General features: G+C 33.8%; 1 long non-coding RNA gene across 1 annotated transcript; it reads right to left on the bottom strand.

The window, feature by feature from the left end:
• Positions 1 to 830: 830 nt before the first annotated feature.
• LOC131617018 (uncharacterized) lies at positions 831 to 1,339 on the bottom strand. Its single transcript, XR_009288395.1, has 3 exons — positions 1,206 to 1,339; positions 1,020 to 1,091; positions 831 to 893 (listed from the first exon to the last, which is right to left on the bottom strand). It is a non-coding gene; the product is annotated as an uncharacterized LOC131617018 (long non-coding RNA).
• Positions 1,340 to 20,161: the final 18,822 nt, after the last annotated feature.

The following is a 20,161-nucleotide window of genomic DNA, read 5'->3' as shown; positions in this document are numbered from 1 at the left end:
TTACAGCAGCAACATTTAATTCGGCATGGAAATCTTCCTGTCATAGCTCATAACTCAATCTATTACAATATAAAAAACAAAAGAATAAAATCTTAACATATTGAGGATCCTTGATAATGATTGCTCATGAAAACAAAACTATTCTATCACAAATCCATGCCGGTAAGTTATAGTCGTCAAAATCTTAACAGCATATATCAAGCAACACCTCACTTACCTCACTGCCAATATCATAATACTTATTATTTTGCATGAAATCATCATTCATATCATCTTGGATAACCTCATTATCATCCTCACAAGAGTCAAGCACACTCTTCAACTATAAAATGGAAGAAGAAATCATTGGAAAAAGCATTAGAAACCTATTTGAAACTTGGAGAAGAAGGAAAATATTTAAATTTGCTTAAGACATGAAAATAAATAACAAAAATGAAGTAGTTACGTTTTTCCGGCACCATTGACACCCATGATGGCAATAACAACACCTGTTAAAACCATATACTTAATGAAATTTGTATACAAAAAAGAATGATCAAGGAAGAATCCACCAGAAACAATCACGACACAGTGCAATGACTATTTTCAATGACTTATCTATTCATTCCAACTCCAAGTTCATTTCACCACAAACCTGTACAAAACAAAATAACATCGGTAGGAAAATTCGACCGAATCAGCTACTATATGAACTTTTGCAGCAACACTTTCATTTTACACATGGAAAAACCATTTACAAGCATTCAGAAGCCCTTTTAAAATTGAACAAAACTCATAAAAAACACAAGCCATCTTGAAAGTTATAGGAATATCTGATATTCGTAAAATAGCCGGCATATAGTGAAGCATAAAAAAATTTCTTTTTCTCTGCTATTAGAGATTGCAGATACAAGCTACACAGGTAAATCATTTCATTGTGTCAAATTGCATGAGAAAATGAAACTACCAGAAATAGCTCTATTAAAATTGTCAAAAGCATTTTTTGACAATGAAATCTTCAAAGGAATCGTTGAGCATACGTTTTTAGGATCTCCACCATCTTTAAACATGTTATATGTTTCCCTCATGACTGGCCTTGGGTCTACGCCAACCTAAATTTATTCAGAAAGTGAACAATTAATTGAATATTGTCATGTTTATTTTGTGTGCATATCAGAATCGATAACATGGCTACTTTTTTAAACCCATTGAAACAAAAATCTAACCGGTTCATTAGAAAGCCCGTGGGATGAAGAATACGAAGATGGAATTAGTTTTTTCATTGGAGGTGATGGTGGCCATAGATATGAGGGAGAAAGATGGTGAAGAAGGTGTTAGGGTTTGAGGGGGAAAGAGAGGGAAGAAAGAGAACGGGAGAGAGAGAGAGATGAGGAAAGTGTGGAAAGAGTTAGTAATTGAAATTTAAATAAAATAAAAGGAGGAAATGGTTTACCCGATTAAAAGACCAAAATGTGAAAATCAATGGATATTAAGAAACACCCAATAGAAATATTAGAAGGGGAGTGCCACTTGGAAAAATGGGGAGATGTGATTGGTGGGAATAAAACTTTGATTTAGCAAATTACAATAAAGGGCTTTTGTAAGGGTAATTATTTTTTACATTAAGGGTAAATTAGGGTATTTGGTGGTATATTTTATTATTAGTTAGGTAGTTGATTAGTTTATGAATGATAGGATTGATTAGGTGGGTTAGTTCTTCCCAATTATATGTGTTGTAGATTTTGGGGTTTTGAAACTTTTTGGTTCAATTTCATGTTTTTAATGCAAATGAATGTTTGTGAATGATCTTTGATGTTAGATAGACTTGTTGTATGATAGAATTGTTTTAAATTACTGAATTTGGCTTTGTATTGGCGTTGTTTTTGTATTGGCACGAAATGGAGATAGTTAGAAAAGTTGAGTTGCAGTCAAAAGGTGATTTTTCTGCTGCAGGGGGGTGTGTAATCGGTTACGATAACCGATTATACTATGTGTTGCTTGCTGAAAATTGAGTTTTCGACCTGGTAACCGGTTACGGTAACCGATTACCAGCTGTTTTGAAAAATAGCGAATAGAGTTACGTCAAGCGTAATCGGTTACGCTATTTCTTGTAACTGGTTACACTGAAGACTTTTTGGAAAATATTAACGTTTGCGTGGGTGTAATCGGTTACGCCATTTTGGTAACCGGTTACACTGTAGCTTTTTGGAAAAATTAAATATTTCAAAAATTCGTAACCTTCAAACCGTAAGTCTGTTTTGAACGTCGTTTTGTGCGTTTGAAAGATAATTCGATTTTCTATCTAATAAATTAGTTTAATGAGAAGTATCTCGATTTTATTTTGAAAAAAAAATCTCGATTAAATTCCTTGTGGTGTGTTTTATACATTGTGGGCATAATTTGTGGAATGTGACAATGTGGTGATGTTATATCTCGGTGTGAATATGTATAATGTAATTGTTTGATCTGTATTGAAGCATGAATACATTATGCTTGGAGTTGTTACGGTGAGTTGATTTCTGATGATAGTGTTCATCTTATGTTGGTGTTGATGCAATGTATGCTAGTTGTGATGCATGCATTCATATTCATATTGTGGCTGTATCCCATTGGTGTTTGGATCAACGATAGCTAATTCCCATTGTGTGGAATTAGTGAGTTGGCGGTGGTCGTATCCCGGTGGTGTTTGGATCTGTGAGATGGGTTATTCCCATGAAATGGTACCACATGCATGGGGTCTCATTGCATTATTATGTATGCTTATTATAACATGAATGGAAGATGTCCAATGTTATAATGTTGTATGGTGAATTGTGTTTGGTTGTATTATATGGATTGTTGTGAAAATAATTCTAAAATCTAGAATATGTATGATAGGGTGAACAATGTATTTATGACGTTTTATTGTTTATGAACTCATAACATTTGTTAATTGTGAATATGTCTCACCCTTACTGTTGATCATTTTCAGATTGAGAAATAACGACTTTTGTGCTAGCTAAGAATAGCTCATAGAGTTAATCTGTTTAGTGTCGGTTGTGTAGGGTGTCATGCTCTGGTCTTGTAACACTGGGGGAATGCTCGTTTATTTTAGAGTTCTTTGATAAACTCTTAATTTTATTTGTTGAATAATTTTTTTGAGTTATGAGGTGATAACCTCTTGGAGTTGATAACTGATGTTTTGATATTATTCAACTTATGAACTATTTCTGATGTGTTAATCATGTTTTGGTGAATATTATTTATTGAGTTCCTCGTGAAAGGCATGACATACATTTTTAGAACGTTATTTGGCAGGTTGTAGCATCTTTTTCACATGTTTTACTATGAATTCATTTTATTATTCCGCAAGGTTAGAAGGGTGTTACAAATAAGATGAGATTACTAAATCTCAGTGAGTTCCACTATCTTATGGGTCCACTCGATCGACTCTACAAAGTCTTGTGCTAATATTGTTAGCGAGAATCCTAATTCCTTTCGGTTCTGAAGCATCTCACTTTAACCTGCGAGGAATTCTTATCTCAATCTACAATTATCAAATAATATGGACTATAAGGAACCCTGAAATTGACATTGAATCGCATCTCACGATTAAAATCCTCAAAATCATTGAATTCAACTCCGAATCGTATCACACGATTCGACTCATCATTAGTATGGACCATAGGGAAACATGGATTTTCATTGAATTGCGTCTCACGATTTAACTCATCAAAAAACATGGAATCAACATCGAATCGCCTCACACAATTTGGCTCCTCCATAATGAAAAAGATAAGGGGAAGGTATTGGTTCACATCTATGGGAGTTCATCCGTGAAAAACACTCCTGAAATATAGAGCATCATTCAATCCTGAGCGTCACACCCGAGAAGGACCTCCAATATATGGCCTAGGAGCATCCTTGGACGTCACATCGCAAGGACAACCACATATAAGTAACAAGTGTTGCATCGTTACTACCCTTATGCCCATTATGTAACCCTTGTCCATGACACAACATAGTTAGCCAAAAAGGCGGGAAGTGATTGCGTGGAGGACATGGGAATAACAACCAACCTCCATCTCCGGCTCTTGGTTAAGCTTCCTAAGGTTCACCTTACCAAGTTTTTCTTTTATTAATCAAGATACAAGATATACACTTGGATTTTAGGAAGAGTGAGACAAATACTTGAGAAAGGAATTGAACAAAGAAAGAAAGATTAAAAACTCTCTCTAATCCTAATTTTTATCTTTAATCTCTTTTCACTTTCTAGTGTTGTTGTTGTTGTTTCAAGCAATGGGTCCAAAATGAAGTCACACCTCTCGAGCATCAACATCAAGGAGACAAGGGCAGAGAGGACCAAATATAACAAAGACTTTAACAACACCATTTAAGGTGTGCAAGACTTTTTCCGCTCTAGTGACATGTGAATTTTGGGTTTTAAGAATTTGAATTATGTTCTGCAATTTCCTTTTACATCCTACAAGTCAATCTCTCAACTCAACCAATAGTAGTAGTTAAAATACTCGACTCTCATTTATACCGCTTCACTAATGCTTTACTTAATGAATGAGTGTGTGGCGGTTGTTTCTTGCAGTTAAAAATTTGAAACTTTAGCAATGAACAGATGAACCAAAAGAATCACCAAATAAAAATATGATCAGTGGGAATGTTCCTTACGAATTGAATGATAAGGAAGGAAAAGATAATCAACAAACTTATACTCGATCTCTAGATACCTCAACTAGTAAAGGTTGAGTCATAAATTTTAAATTGTTTACAATTCCTTTCATTGAAGACCACAATGTTGGAAAAAAATCTATTCATACTCCTAGAGTTTTGATGATAGCAAAGTAATTAAAGAACAATTGGGTATACTAATATTTGTTCAAGTGTGCAGGACCATAAGCTCTAAATTAACTTGGTTCTGACCCTGTTAAAAAAGTTTATAAAGAGAAGCAAATGACTTAGATTCTGAAGGATCAGAATTTGATGACTCGACACTTTGAATCTCAGCTTCTGATGATAGCTCAGATTTAGATGACCTGGGAAAAATAGTACTCCGCCTCTGGTCCATACTCTGTGTGTAAAGTAGTTCTATCTTGTCAAAATCCAGATTATAGAGAAAGTTAACGAGGGTTTCTTAGTTCAAGGCTCAAGGTATTTTGATATGACCTTTTTAGTCTGCTCCAAGATCTTTGTGGTCGTTATGTTTGAGAGAGACACAGTGGAGAAAGCTTTTACTCTGTAGATGAAGATCTTCATAGTACCAACCTTCAACGTCTCTTTCTTGGAAACTGCTTCTCAACAAAAGCACTTGCGCAAGTCATCTCTAACGACTTTTTTGCTGCCTCTATATAAGGAGCTGAAGATTTGAAGGAAGACGATAACAAGAGAAATAACAGGATATTACAACAAGAACAAGAAATGGAAACTCTCCAATAAGCTTTCGTATATATTTGTTATATTGCATATAGTCTTGAGATTTCTTATCTTTATATATCTTAGAAATCTCAAGTGTTAAAGTCTTTGTTTGTATGTATTCTTTATGCACCACTAATTGTATATCAACTGCATCTTGTTGTCTATTCATCTAAACTAGTTGTTTAATAGTATAATGGAAGTCTCTTGCTAGATTTCTTAAGCAAATGAAGTCTCTTGCTAGGTTTCTTGAGCAAAGGAAGTCTCTTGCTAGGTTGCTTGAGCAGAAGTCTTCTTTTAGGTTGATTGAGCTAAGGAAGTTTCAGGCTGGTATGCTTGACCAGTTTGTAATCAGGTTTTGATTATAGTAAAAAAAATCTCTTGTAGGACAAGTGAATTGGACTACTCTCAGTTGTAGAGGAGCCAGGATAAATTTTTGTGTGTTGTTACTTATTTTTTCTGCAGTTTATCTATTTACGGGGCTAACTCTTTAAGCTTAGACTCTGAATTTATTTAGTTTCTAAAGCTATTTTTAATAAGCAAAAAGAAGTCACAACACAATTCAACCCTCATTCTTGTGTATTTTCTCACCTTCATACAAAAGTATGAATCTCTAGTACCGGTAATCAGGAAAAGAGTTGGTGTGATAACAAAAGAAGAATTACGTACCTAACTCCAAAGGTTTAAGCCTACTTTCGTTAAAATATCATATTCGAACATAAGCTTTGTTATAACCTAAAAATCCTCAAGTGTATGTGTTTTAATTACTTTGATGAATTTTATTAGAACATGATCAAACTCACTATAAAAGGTTGTGCATGTTGGTAGAGAGATTACCCTGTCAAATTGAGTGAGTTATAGTGAGATGAGAGACAGGTCGAGGAGATTTTTCTGGAATGAAGTCAAAAACTGGAATGATGACCAGGTAAAAAATATTGAAATGGTGATGTTCATTTGTATTGTTGCAATTAGTTTTCCTGTTTGAAATGTGCAGTTGCATGCAAGTTACTTAAGGACAAGTAAAAAATTAAGTTTGAAGTTGTGATGACACTCAATCACTATGTATATTTGGTTGAGAAATCAGAGCAAAATAAGTCAAAGATGAGCAAATATGAAGCATACAGGCCTAAGAAAGATGCAAAAATCACTAAGTATGAAGAAATAAGGACTTGGTGAAAATTGGATGGAAAAAGAAGCAAAAATGCAAAACTTACTAGAATAACCATGCAATGCATCACACAACATTGCACACGTGACACATCATCACATAGGGCATCACACGGCATCGTGAGTGTGATTTTATCACACGAGCCATCGTACGCGCGATGAGTCCTTTTTAGGGCTTTTCTGAACCGATTTGACACCTTTAAAAGAGGATTTTTGGAAGTTTCTCAATTGTTCTTATTTGGAGACAAAAAGTGGCGGCAAAAAGCACCTAGGGAGTGATTTTGGGAGTATTGGAAGCCATTGAAGGCTAGTTTCTTCAATGGTCTTTCATGCAAACTTCATCATCTAACTTGATAATTTATTGTTGTAATATGAGTAGCTATTCCATTCTATATTAGGTTTTATGAGATGAACTTGTATTGAACTTGTTGGACAATATATTTAATTTGATATTTTATGAATAATTGAAATTATATTTCTATTTAGTTGTCTGTTGTGGTTAATGCTTTTTATTTGAGATACTTTATTAATCTCATCGTAGGCACTTAAGAAATACTGACCCTTAGCCTATACGTTTTAACTAGGGCAATTATTGTACTTACATTGATTGAATAGGAATATGAGACCTCTAGTAGTGACATTTAAATTAACGTACCATTACATTGCCTAATTTTACTTATGCTGGTTGAATAAGGATATGAGACCTATAGTAAAAATTAGTGAGCTATACACAATGGAATTAGGTATAGTTGCCTTGTTAATTCGCCATGGGAATATAACGACTCTACCTTTCATATAATGTATTAAACATCAACAAGGGACAATACAAGGGATTCAAGTAAAACCTAATTGCTTTCTCGTTATTGACATTATAACCAATTTATTTTTGTTTTTGCAAAACCATTTAAAAATCCCCCAATTGTTATTTTTCATTCGCATAATTTTCATCTTGTTAAATTTCACTCCCCGTGGAGACAATATCTTTTTATATTACTTCGACACTATCGTACACTTGCCGAGAAGTCACCATTGGTCAGCAGCAACATGGTCTTGATGATAAAGGTTTGTCCCAAGATACTGAATTGAGTAACCGTATCTCGCCCCTTTATGTCAGACCAAATAAGGCCTAAGTTATACATCATCGTGTTCCAATCTATGGTTGTGATGTCCGTAAGTTTCTCATCACGGAGCGCTTTCTATAAATCTTGTTGAGCCAACAGATCCTTGACCCTTCTTTGTCATAAACTGAAATTTCCCATTTCGTCGAACTGAGTCACTTTGAATTTTGCACCTCCAGAATTAATCGTCATCTGGTACCAATTGTTATAATAGAAACACGAATACATATCAGAGTAGAGATAAACACAAAAGATTTGTTCACATAGCTCAACAAAATTGCCCACGTCTGCGACTATAGAGCAATTATAGTTCTATTTATTTATGTCTTGTGAATTGCATTGGATTACAGTGCTATAAGCCATATATATAATACTAGGTTTTAGTTTATCTAAAACCCTAATCCCCAGTTTCCCCAACAAACCATTATCTCTAACCATAATTATCTCAACAATATGAGTTATACTCTCAATAACCCATAATTATCTCACTAGTATGAGTCATACTCAACAAATTTATTATTTTATGACCCACTACATTTTATGTCGTGAAGAACTTTTTAAAAATGGAGTGAAAATTAACATATTAAAATGAAAAATAATATAACAATCTAATAACCTATTACAATGTAAATATTGCAAAACTTATTCATATTGGTTTCAAACCACTTAGCAATGACTTTACTACGATATAATTTTACTAATTAAACTCATGTCCTATTTACAGGTCGAACATATGGTTCAAACTTGAGTGTATTATTTTTTTTGTCAACTTGAGTGTATCATTAAAAACAATGAAAAAATGGTTTTGCTGCAATGTTTGTAACACACTCATCTTAAGGACCTCGAAACGAAGGTCTACATATTCCCCAAACATCATTTGAATTTATGGAGAAAACTAGTGAATAAATTTACTTTCGCTTGAGAAAATACAAATTGATTAGATATTGTCATTTCATTTCCTTTCATTTGATAAAAATATATATTTTGAATGTTAATATTTCAATTTGAATGATACTAATTCATTTTCTTCCAAAAACTTTATTAGCAGTCCCATTAATGCAACTTAATTGATAGCTATGCATGGACATTAGATGCAAGAGAGTGGGTTAAAATATACTAATAGTGACCGTAAAAGAAAAATGTCTACTAAGCTTTGTATTTTACTATTTATATGAAACTAGACGTTTACCCGCGCGATGCGCGGTTAAGTTTTATTAAATTTTTATCGATAAATATAAAATATATTTGTATTGATATTTAATATTGAGCTTATTTTTTATATAAATAGTTATCAGTAATTTAATTATATATATATATATATATATATACATATATATATATATATATATACATATATATATATATATACATATATATATATATATATATATATATATATATATATATATATATATATATATTCAATACTATCAACTTAAAAAGTGAATAAAAATCTTTAATATATAATTACATATTATCAATAAAATATATAATATTTTTAATTATTAGTCCAATCTAAATTATCGTAAAAAAAATTACAATTGTGGGAGGGCAAAAACTAACCTATTAAATTAACAAATGAAAGAATAAATAAAATAAATGATAAAAACAAAACAAAAGAAATAGAAGCTTAAAAATAGGAAAAATTTAAGTCTGAAAGGTCAGAATGGTTCTTGAGAAATTCTTCCTAAAAAAATGTGACAATGTGTTCCAATAGGTCAAATTCTTGTAGAATATGTCATTGGCTTGTGAATTTGTCAGCGCGTCTATTTTATTCCTAAACATTTACGTTAAGTGAATAACAAAACCTAAATTTTAATTAATTAAAGTGACTACTAATTTATAAATTAGAAAAATTAGTTTAAGATTTATTAATATATATTGATAATAAGAGTTATTAAAGTTTTAAAATACTTTAAAAAAATGCTAATTGGGATACTAACTCTAAAAAATTAATAATATATTTATTATATAGTTTTTAATGCAAAGTTTATTTGACATTTATATTTAAAATAAATATAGAATTCTATAAAATAAAAAAAATTGGAAATTTGATTTAACTTGAGAAGCTTTGTGAGATTGCCACACAAACATGAGGCTAAGGTTTTGTTTAGGGTTGTCATCATGACAACCTTAGGTTTATAAAATTTTTTATTAGACAATAGATTTATATGATACATATAATATATGATTAGTTTATAATTAAAAAAAAATCTAAAGTTATAATTAAAAAAACCTAAATTTTAATTAATTAAAGTGACTATTAATTTATAAATTAAAAAATAGTTTAAGAGTTAATAATATATATTGATAATAAGAATTATAAAAGTTTTAAAATACTTAAGAGAATGCTAATTGGGATATTAACTCTAGAAAATTAATAATATTGTTATGAATAATAGTTAATAGATGTGGATGTTCATTTTCCCCGATCTTTCTATATTCCTTAACTCCTATAAATTAAGTTCCTAACCTTTGTGTATTCCTTGAGTTAATGGTTGTTATTGGTCATGTACTATAAATATGGATCATGTTGCAATGTTAAGGTAACTTGAAAGAAGATGATAATGTAATATTACTTTTTCTCTGATTCATCTCTACTTCATCTCTATATTGTTTTGGTTAATTTCATAACACGTTATCAACACGATACTCTACAACGCGGATGATGATATAGTCAGGTTCTACGTTATTTTTTTAATCTTAATATATTTGAACCAATATAATATAATTCATGTTTTTGTTACTATTTTTTTTCCTTCATATAAATATGTTTATTTTTTATATATATTTTGTAGAGAAATTGATTTACCTTGTACAATAATATTAGATTTCTTTGATCATTCTTGTTAAATTCCGGAAGAATTTAACATTAAGGCATTTCTATATGTTTGCCCAGAATTGAATGTTAACACATAAAAGTGTTAATTTAATATTCAAGCATCCCTGAAGGATTGCACAAAGAATGGTTTTTTTCGACCATTGTTTATGGAAATAGTTTGTTATGTGATATTTGTAGAACTAAAGATTAATATTAAACTCTCTCCAAATTATTGTTCAAAGATTGAATTTAATCGATTATTGTGTTTATCAATAATTGATGAATTCCAGAAGAATTCAACGTTCAATCACCTTTAAAAGGCATCATCTATAATATTATTGAATCATTGAAGGATTATAAATATTATTATTTTTATTAGTAAAAGATTTGTGATTGTGTTCCTGAAGAACTACAAAATGTGATTGAGTTCCTGAAGAACTATAAAAAAAAATTGTGATTTGATCATGATATTAACGAATCTCAGAAGGATTGCATCTATACTAATAACATATCCCAGAATGATTGCATCTGTTATGTTAAAAATTTGAAAAATGATTGCATCACCTATATTATCGAATTCTAGATGATTGAATCAATAATAGTGAAGTATCCCAGAAGTATTTCACAAAGAAATTTTATTTTTCTTTTATTGATGATGTAAATATTTGTAACCTACATTTTTGAGAAATAAAATTTCATAAAATGGATCCAATTTTCTTTCATAATTTAATTGTATACATCTATGAAGGATTGAAAATATTGTAATTTTTTAAGTAAAACGAAGCTCTCAAGATAATATCAATTGTGATCTTCATGCATCCCAAAAATATTGCAAGAGTAATATTAAAAATATCCCTGAAGGATTTCATAAATTTTTGTTGTTGTATCGATCTAAAAATTTATAATTTGTAATATGCTCATAAAAAAATTGTTATTCTAGAAGAATAACACCAATAATTTTAATGCATCCCAGCAGGATGGATATATGTCTTCGATCATTATTTATAACAAATTATTTATATAGTTACTGAATTTCTTATCAAACATCCCTGAAGGATAGTAAAACAACATAATTATATGATGATATGATTTTGTATAATTTTGATAATTATATGTTAATATGTGCATATGCGTGTGTATGATTAAAATTATTAATCATGGGATACTATTATATTGGTTTTGAATATATTGCCAATCATTACACAAATTAGATATAGTTCTTGATACTCCAAAATTAGGATGATCAGTGTTTAATTTATGTACTCAATTGTAATACCTCATATTAAACAAAGTCTTGCTAATACAATTTCTTTATTAATATTATTTCTAAATATTGATATTTTAACAAGAGAATTAAAACATTGCAATTTATTAAAGAATATATCAATAGTCTAAAGTTGCTACATATTTTAAAGTTGTTATAACAGTGCTTAAATTTTTCATATAAATCTTAATTATACTATTCTTTTCTTTTTACAAGTATAGTGTATGGATGACATTTGTTAGTCCATCTTAAAGGCACAAGAGAGTAATCTCATATTTTGATAGAGTCGAGATTCGAATGAACTTTAATCCTTTATATTTTCTTTTTGTGTGTTCTCTTTATGTCTTGCCAAATATTTTTTTCGTCATAGATAATTCACATGAATTATATTGGAGGTATTGAATATCTTTATATTACACAAATGAATTTGGACATAAAATGTATAACATAAAAGCTATCGGCTTTTTCCTCGGGTTGTACTACACTTATATTAGTACAATTTAACACATGTCATTGTAAACCTGTAGTTTACAAATTACACTTAAATGTGTCGTTGGTAAAACCGGTTGGGTCATCTCGGATTTAATATGATGCGAATAATTTGTATTGAAGAACCAGAAGTTTCTTCAATCCAATCAATTTTTGTGTGTTTCTAAAGGAAAATAAAAATTTGAGAAATTGCGATTTTATGACATTAATTATTGCATTGACTAAAATATCATGCATATGTCTCTACTCACAACCAGAAGTTTGTGAAATTATTTTCTCAACTAATTAGACTAAGATCTTTGTTTTCTGGATTTTTTTAAAAAAATTATTGTATAAGTATCACATATATTATTAAAATTGATATTGAATATCATATAATATATATGTTCATAAAAAGAAAATGGACCCGAAGATCCATTCTTTAGACGTCTAAAGTTAATTATATGGTTGATACTTATGAGATCATCAATTCTAAACTATATATTTGAAACACCCAAAGTATGATATTAAGATATTTATTCGTATCAAGCCAACAAGATACTATATCTTAGTCCTCCCTAATTTATTCTAATACTTCTCATATTTGTTAACATTTGGATGTGTTGTGTATATTCCAATTGCTCCAATTTAATACATTAAGATGAGTCGTGAAAGAATATTAGAAAAATATAATGAAACTCAATTTTGAGGATATAATTTGAGAAAATAATCAAATACTTGATTGCAGCCCAGTAGGTTGATTATCACTTGATAAATTAATTTTCCCAATATTAGGGGGAGGGAATAAGCAGTTGAAATCATGAACAAGAAGTTCAAATTCATGAACAAGAAGTTCAAATGAACAATTTAAAATAAATTGTTGACTTGATCCTCGTACAAATCAATATGAACCAAAAGTTCAAAATATTATTCATTTGCAAGGTTTATGAAATAAATTATCAACTGATAATACTCCACTCAAAGTGGATTCTCCTATTGGATAATATAATATTGCAAATGAGTTTTTGTTGCGCCTGAAGCGTGGCATGAAAGTCGGTTCTAATTGTGAGATATTGGATCGAACTCTAGTATGGCCGAAGGGTAGCTTCTTGGTTCGACAGGGTTAAGCATGATGTCGAAGGTTGTTCACATGCTTGTGTCGAAGATGCTAGGGTTGTTAGCATGTTAAATTAGGTTTTAGTGTTTAAACCCTAATTTGTTAAGTTAGCTTGTTTATTAAGTTGGCTTGTGTAATGGGCCTTGTGGAAAAAGCCCATTAGTTAGTATGTTAGGTTTTATTATAAATAGCATACTAGTCTCTCATCATTGCTAAGCTGCAAATCCTAATTTAGGGTGAGAGAGGTTATTTGTTATTCTTGTAAACTTGTAATCTTGTTTTAAGAGAAAGTAAAAGAATAGCAGTTATAACCAATTCTTGTGTTCTTATTCTCTTCCCTAATTCCCTATTATACTTTGTTATTGGTATCGTTTTTCACAACAAATTGGTGCGGTGAGCGTGGAGAAGATGCCTTCAACAAAGTATGAGATTGAAAAGTTCACCGGAGTGAATGATTTCGGTCTGTGGCGCTTGAAGATGAAAGCCCTACTGGTTCAGCAGGGTTGTTTGGAAGCGTTGAAGGGAGAGGCAGCCATGAATGCTGCATTAACGGCAGCGGAGAAGACAACTATGATCGAGAAAGCACACAGCGCAATTCTGTTGAGCCTTGGTGATAAGGTTCTCCGGCAGGTATCAAAGGAGACGACGGCATCAGGGTTATGGGTGAAACTTGAAAGTTTGTATATGACCAAATCGCTGGTAAATCGACTCTACCTGAAGCAAGCTTTGTATTCATTCAAGATGATTGAAGACAAAGTATTGGCTGAGCAGTTGGATATGTTCAACAAGCTGATTCTTGATCTTGAAAATATTGATGTGAAGATCGATGATGAAGATCAAGCGCTGTTACTATTGTGTTCTTTGCCTCGATCACATGCTCACTTCAAAGAAACTCTCTTGTATGGAAGGGAGTCCCTGACGTTTGAAGAAGTTCAATCAGCCTTGTACTCTAAGGACTTGAATGAACGAAAGGAGCATAAACCTTCGACTGTTGGCGAAGGTTTGGCCGTTAAAGGAAAACTCTTACGAAAGGATGGTAAGTTCGACAAGAAGAAAGGCAAAAGCCAGTCGAAGACTTATAGTGGCGAAGCATCTGGCATTCGATGCTACCATTGTAAGAAGGAGGGTCACACAAGAAAGGTGTGCCCTGAACGCTTGAAATATCATGGAGGTAAGGATAATGGCAACGCTGCCATTGTTCAAGATGATTTCGAATCATCTGATGTTCTTGTGGTTTCAAGCAGTGACTCTAAGAAGGAGTGGATTATGGATTCAGGTTGCACTTGGCACATGACTCCAAACAAAGACTTGTTCGAGGAATTATGTGATCAAGATGGTGGATCAGTATTGCTGGGAAACAACAAGGCTTGCAAGATTGCAGGTGTTGGATCTGTGAGATTCAAGCTCCATGATGAGTCAATAAGGTTGTTGACTGAAGTCAGGTATGTTCCTGATTTGAAGAGAAATTTGCTTTCTCTTGGTGAATTCGACAAGAAAGGATATGTTTTCCAAGGAGAGAAAAGCATCCTAAGAGTCATGAAGGGGTCGAAGGAAGTCTTGAGAGGCGTGAAGAAACAAGGCTTGTATACCCTTGAGGCTGAAGTTGTAAGTGGTTCGACAAATGTTGTATCCACGAAACTTTTGTCGAAGACAGAAATCTGGCACATGAGATTGGGCCATGTCAGTGAAAGGGGTCTGGTCGAATTAGGGAAACAAAATCTGCTTGGTGGAGACAAAATCGAAAAGCTGAAGTTTTGTGAACCCTGTGTACTTGGAAAATCTTGCAGAGTGAAGTTCAACAAAGGCAAACAAAGAACACATGGATCCCTTGATTACATCCATGCTGATCTTTGGGGGCCTGCAAGGTGTCCATCACATTCAGGAGCAAGGTATTTTCTATCCATAGTAGATGATTATTCCAGAAAATTATGGGTATTCATCCAGAAGACTAAGGATGAAACTTTTGAGAATTTCAAAAGTTGGAAGACTCTGGTTGAAAATCAGACTGGCAGAAAGGTCAAGAGGTTGAGAACCGACAATGGCCTTGAATTTTGCAATGAGGCATTCGACAGTTTTTGTGCTGCCTCTGGTATTGCAAGGCATAGAACTACTGCAGGTACTCCACAGCAAAATGGTTTGGCTGAAAGGTTTAATCGAACTATTTTGGAGAGAGTCAGATGCATGTTGACTAGTGCGGGGTTAACAAAGGTGTTCTGGGCTGAGGCTGTTTCGACAGCAACATATCTGATAAACAGATGTCCTTCGACAACGTTAGATATGAAGACACCTGAAGAAGTTTGGTCGGGACATCCACCAGATCTCGACAAACTGAGAGTATTTGGCTGCGTAGCCTATGCTCACATTAGGCAAGACAAGGTCGAACCTAGAGCTCTGAAATGCATGTTCATGGGATACCCTGAAGGAGTCAAAGCTTATAGGCTATGGTGCCTAGAGCCAGGTCACAGGAGGTGTATCACCAGTCGAGATGTAGTTTTTAATGAAGCTAAAATGGCTTTTAAGAAAACTGATGATGTTGGTCGAAGTACAGAAACATCTGACGAAGAGCTGGAACAGGTAGAGATTCCTGTTGAGGTGGAGCATGTTGATGCTGAATTGCATATCCCAGATGAAGTCGAAGAAGAAGCAGAAGATGCTGAAGTTGAGGAAACTGACGATGACTACCTATTGTCGAGAGATAGGTCGAGAAGAGTCATCAAGCCACCTCAAAGACTTGGATATGCAGATCTTATAGCTTATGCCTTAATCTCTGCAAGTGAGGTTCTAGACGAAGAACCTAGAGACTATAAGGAAGTTATGAGGAGTCGAAATAAGACTGAATGGCTGAAGGCCATGGATGATGAGATGAAATCTCTTCATGATAATCATACTTGGGAACTGATCAAGAAACCTGTTGGGGCAAGGTTAGTCAGCTGTAAATGGATTTTCAAAGTTAAGGAAGGAATTGAAGGAGTGACGTCGAAAAGATACAAGGCAAGGTTAGTTGCAAGGGGTTTCACTCAGAAAGAAGGTGTCGACTTCAATGATGTGTTTTCTCCTGTTGTGAAGCATAGGTCCATTCGAATGTTGCTTGCCATGGTGGCACAGTTCGATCTTGAACTGGAACAGATGGATGTGAAGACTGCGTTCTTGTATGGTGATCTAGATGAAACGATCCTGATGAGGCAACCTGAAGGGTATGTCGAAAAGGGGAAGGAAGATTATGTGTGCAAGTTAAAGAGATCTTTGTATGGGCTGAAACAATCTCCTCGACAGTGGAATAGGAGATTCGACAAGTTCATGGCACGCATAAGTTTCATTAGAAGTCAGTTCGACCACTGCGTTTACTTCAGATTTCGACCTGGTGTGATGAGGGTGAAGGCTGAACTCAATAAGGAGTTCGATATGAAGGATCTGGGAGCTGCTTCCAGGATTCTTGGAATTGACATTCGAAGAGATAGAAAGAAGTCGAAGTTATGTCTATCTCAAGAGGCATATCTACGGAAGAGTCTTGAAAAGTTTGGTATGTCGAATTCGAAGCCAGTTGTGACTCCAACAAACCCTCAATTCAAGCTGAGTGTTGATCAGTGTCCCAGTACTGATGTCGAAATAGTCTATATGAATAGCATCCCATATGCTAATATAGTTGGTTCTTTGATGTATGCTATGGTCTGTACTAGACCCGACATAGCTTACGCAGTCAGTCTTGTAAGCAGGTACATGGCGAATCCTGGAAAGGCTCACTGGCAAGCATTGAAGTGGATTTTAAGGTACATAAATGGGTCTCTGAATAGAGTCCTAATTTATGGTGGAGCCTTGGGTGAAGATAGTAAAGCAGTAATAGAAGGATATGTCGACTCTGATTATGCAGGTTGTATGGATTCTAGAAAGTCTATTTCTGGATATGTTTTCACTATGTTTGGCACAGCAATTAGTTGGAAAGCAACTTGATAACACGAAAATGTATCGTTTATTTGGCTCGATTTATATCAATTATTTCCTTATTTTAGCTTAATTATGTTGTTTTATGTTGGTATTATGCTGGTATTTTCATTGTTTTAGGTTTTATGTTCGTTTTGAGGACTATTTGTGAAAAGGAAAGAAATGGAGCTAAAATCACTACTATTTGTGCCTAAAAGATGAAAAATGGTGCTGAAATGAAAAGGGGGTGCAAATAAGGCTCAACCATGCTAAAGGAGACCCAAAGGCCCAAAGAGACAAAGTCAGCCCACGAAGTAATCAATTGTGCGTGGCCCAAATCACACAAGCAAGTGGAGACGCACGTCTCCAACGATCCATGCCACGTCACCAATGAGGAGACGCACGTCTCCAACGATCCATGCCACGTCACCAATAAGGAGACGCACGTCTCCAAGCCCTCCTACATTTCCTCCACTTGAGACGCACGTCTCAAGTCGTGTGCTGGGTCACCCTGAAGAAGTGGAGACGCACGTATCCAAGGAGTTCCCTATTTCCACGCATTCCAATGGCAGAAGCTCCCCTATAAATAGAAGCAGTCACCTCAGTTCTCGGTGTGCAATTTCCGGCCAACGAAATGCTGCCGAAATTGTACCGTGCTTATTATTTTCTTCCTGCTTTCATTCAAACAGTTTATTTTCTCACAACAATTTCTACACCGGAAATTGTTGTGAACCTTTTATAAATCTACCCTTACGTTAGATTTATTGCTTTTACTTCCTTGTTTTAATTACCGTTTAAATTCCGAAGGACGATCCAGCCAACTTGTGGTGGAAGTTCAGTACTCGAAGATTCAATTGCAATTTACATTATTCAGGTTTATTATTTATCGCCTTTATTTATATTTATTTGCATGATATATTATATGCCAATTAATATGCCTATTATTATGAACCAAATTTATTTATGCATGTTTAACCATATTAATATGTCTGGCTAATTTATTTAGATGTCAGTATGTAAAATAATTTAACCGTAGGGATCCGAAATAAATTGGCTTAATTATGTTTTATTAAATGTCACTTGTTTTTGGTTTGTATGTCTAATTTAATTAGTAAGTCTTAAAACCAATAGAGCGAAAGTTTGAGGGGTTAAGACGGTCAAAGGTTAAAATCAATAGAGCGAAAGTTTGAGATCTTTAACTGGATAGTAGACATAGGACATTAGTTTTAAGGATGGCGAAAGCGTATTAAAACTAATTAGAACTTATTTATTTCCAAAAAGTGTTTTTACACCCGAGCGGGATGGCGAAAGCGTACGTTAGGGATATTAGCATGTTCTGAGTCAACAGAGCGACAGTTTGAGAGGAGGACTTTTAATCAATAGAATTAATAAAGATCTTTAATTGAATTAACACCATAGCCAATGGACCTTCGGATCACCTAAGTTAGATGAAATACATACTGATATCCGTTTGTTATTATATTTTATTTAGATTTAGGACTTTAGTTTACCCATTTATAAAAAAAATCCAAATATCAGTAGCCTTAGCTTTACATAGTAACTTTAGATAACGGTAGGTCGATTTATAGTCCCTGTGGATTCGATATCTTTTAAAACTACACGACACGACTGTGCACTTGCAGTTATCCCGACTAATAGACACGCAAAGTCGCGATCAAGTTTTTGGCGCCGTTGCCGGGGACTATTCAAGTCGATATCGTAACTCTTTTAGTTACACCGTAGAGACTAAGGCATTTTTTTTTCTTTCTTTTCATTTACTACTATGTATCACCCAAACTTTTTCTATAACCCCCACTCCCAGTATTTCGAGGAATCACCTGGATCCTATAAATCCGATCTCGAAATACTATTGGAGAATTTCAATGCTGCGCCACCAATTCATTCTCACCCAAATTACCTCTGCAACTCCCAATCTCAACATTTCGAGGAACCACAAGAAACCTACAATCCAAACCTCGAAACATTAATTGGGGATTACAATTCGACACTAGCTTATCCTCAACCGAATTCCCTCTACAATCACCAATCCCAACATTTTGAGGAACCACAAGAATTTTATAATCCCAACCATACCCATCCTCAACCGAATTTCCTCTACGATCACCATAATCAATATTTTGAGGAGTCTCCAGAACCCCATAAATCCGACCTCGAAATGATAATGGAAAATTTTAATGAAACATCTATGATGACAAGGAACTTTGTGGAAACACAAAATGCGACGCTAACCTACTTCAAGGAACCACAAGAATCCTATAACTCTAACCTTGAAGCATCAATAGAGGATTTCAATGCAAAGCAAACTTATCATCAACCGACTTTCCTCTACGATCACCACGCCCAACATTTCGAGGAGTCGCAAGATTATCATAAATCCAACCTCGAAATCTTAATGGAGGAATTCATTGAAGCACAAACTCTCTCTAGGCTAGAATCTATAATGACAAAGCAGTTTGAGGAAACGAAAAATGCAACGCTAGCTCCCTTTGAAGAACCTCAAGAATCCCATAATTTTAACTTTGAAACATCAATGGAGGATTCCGACGAGACGCTAACTCACTCTAGATTAGAAGCCATGATGGAGCACTTTGTAGAGACACAAACCGTTCAAAACCAAGAGTTTATCAAACAAAGTCTTCAAAACAATGAAACCCTTAGGCAACTGACCACTATGGTTGAGTCCCTCGCGACCCACAACATGACATTAGAGACTCAAATCTCCCAACTTGAACAAAACCTTCTAGGAACCTTCCTTGAGGAGTATATGGAAACAACCATTAGTGAAGAACAAATTGAAATTCCTGAGGAGAGTGATAATGAGATTGAGGAGAGTGATTATGAGATTGAGAAGAGTGATGATATGGTTGAGAAGAGTTCTAGTGAGA

Source organism: Vicia villosa, linkage group LG7 (assembly GCF_029867415.1).
Source record: "Vicia villosa cultivar HV-30 ecotype Madison, WI linkage group LG7, Vvil1.0, whole genome shotgun sequence".
NCBI lineage: Eukaryota > Viridiplantae > Streptophyta > Magnoliopsida > Fabales > Fabaceae > Vicia > Vicia villosa.
The sequence above is the reverse complement of the archived record's forward strand: the minus strand, read 5'-3'. Positions and strand labels throughout refer to the sequence as shown.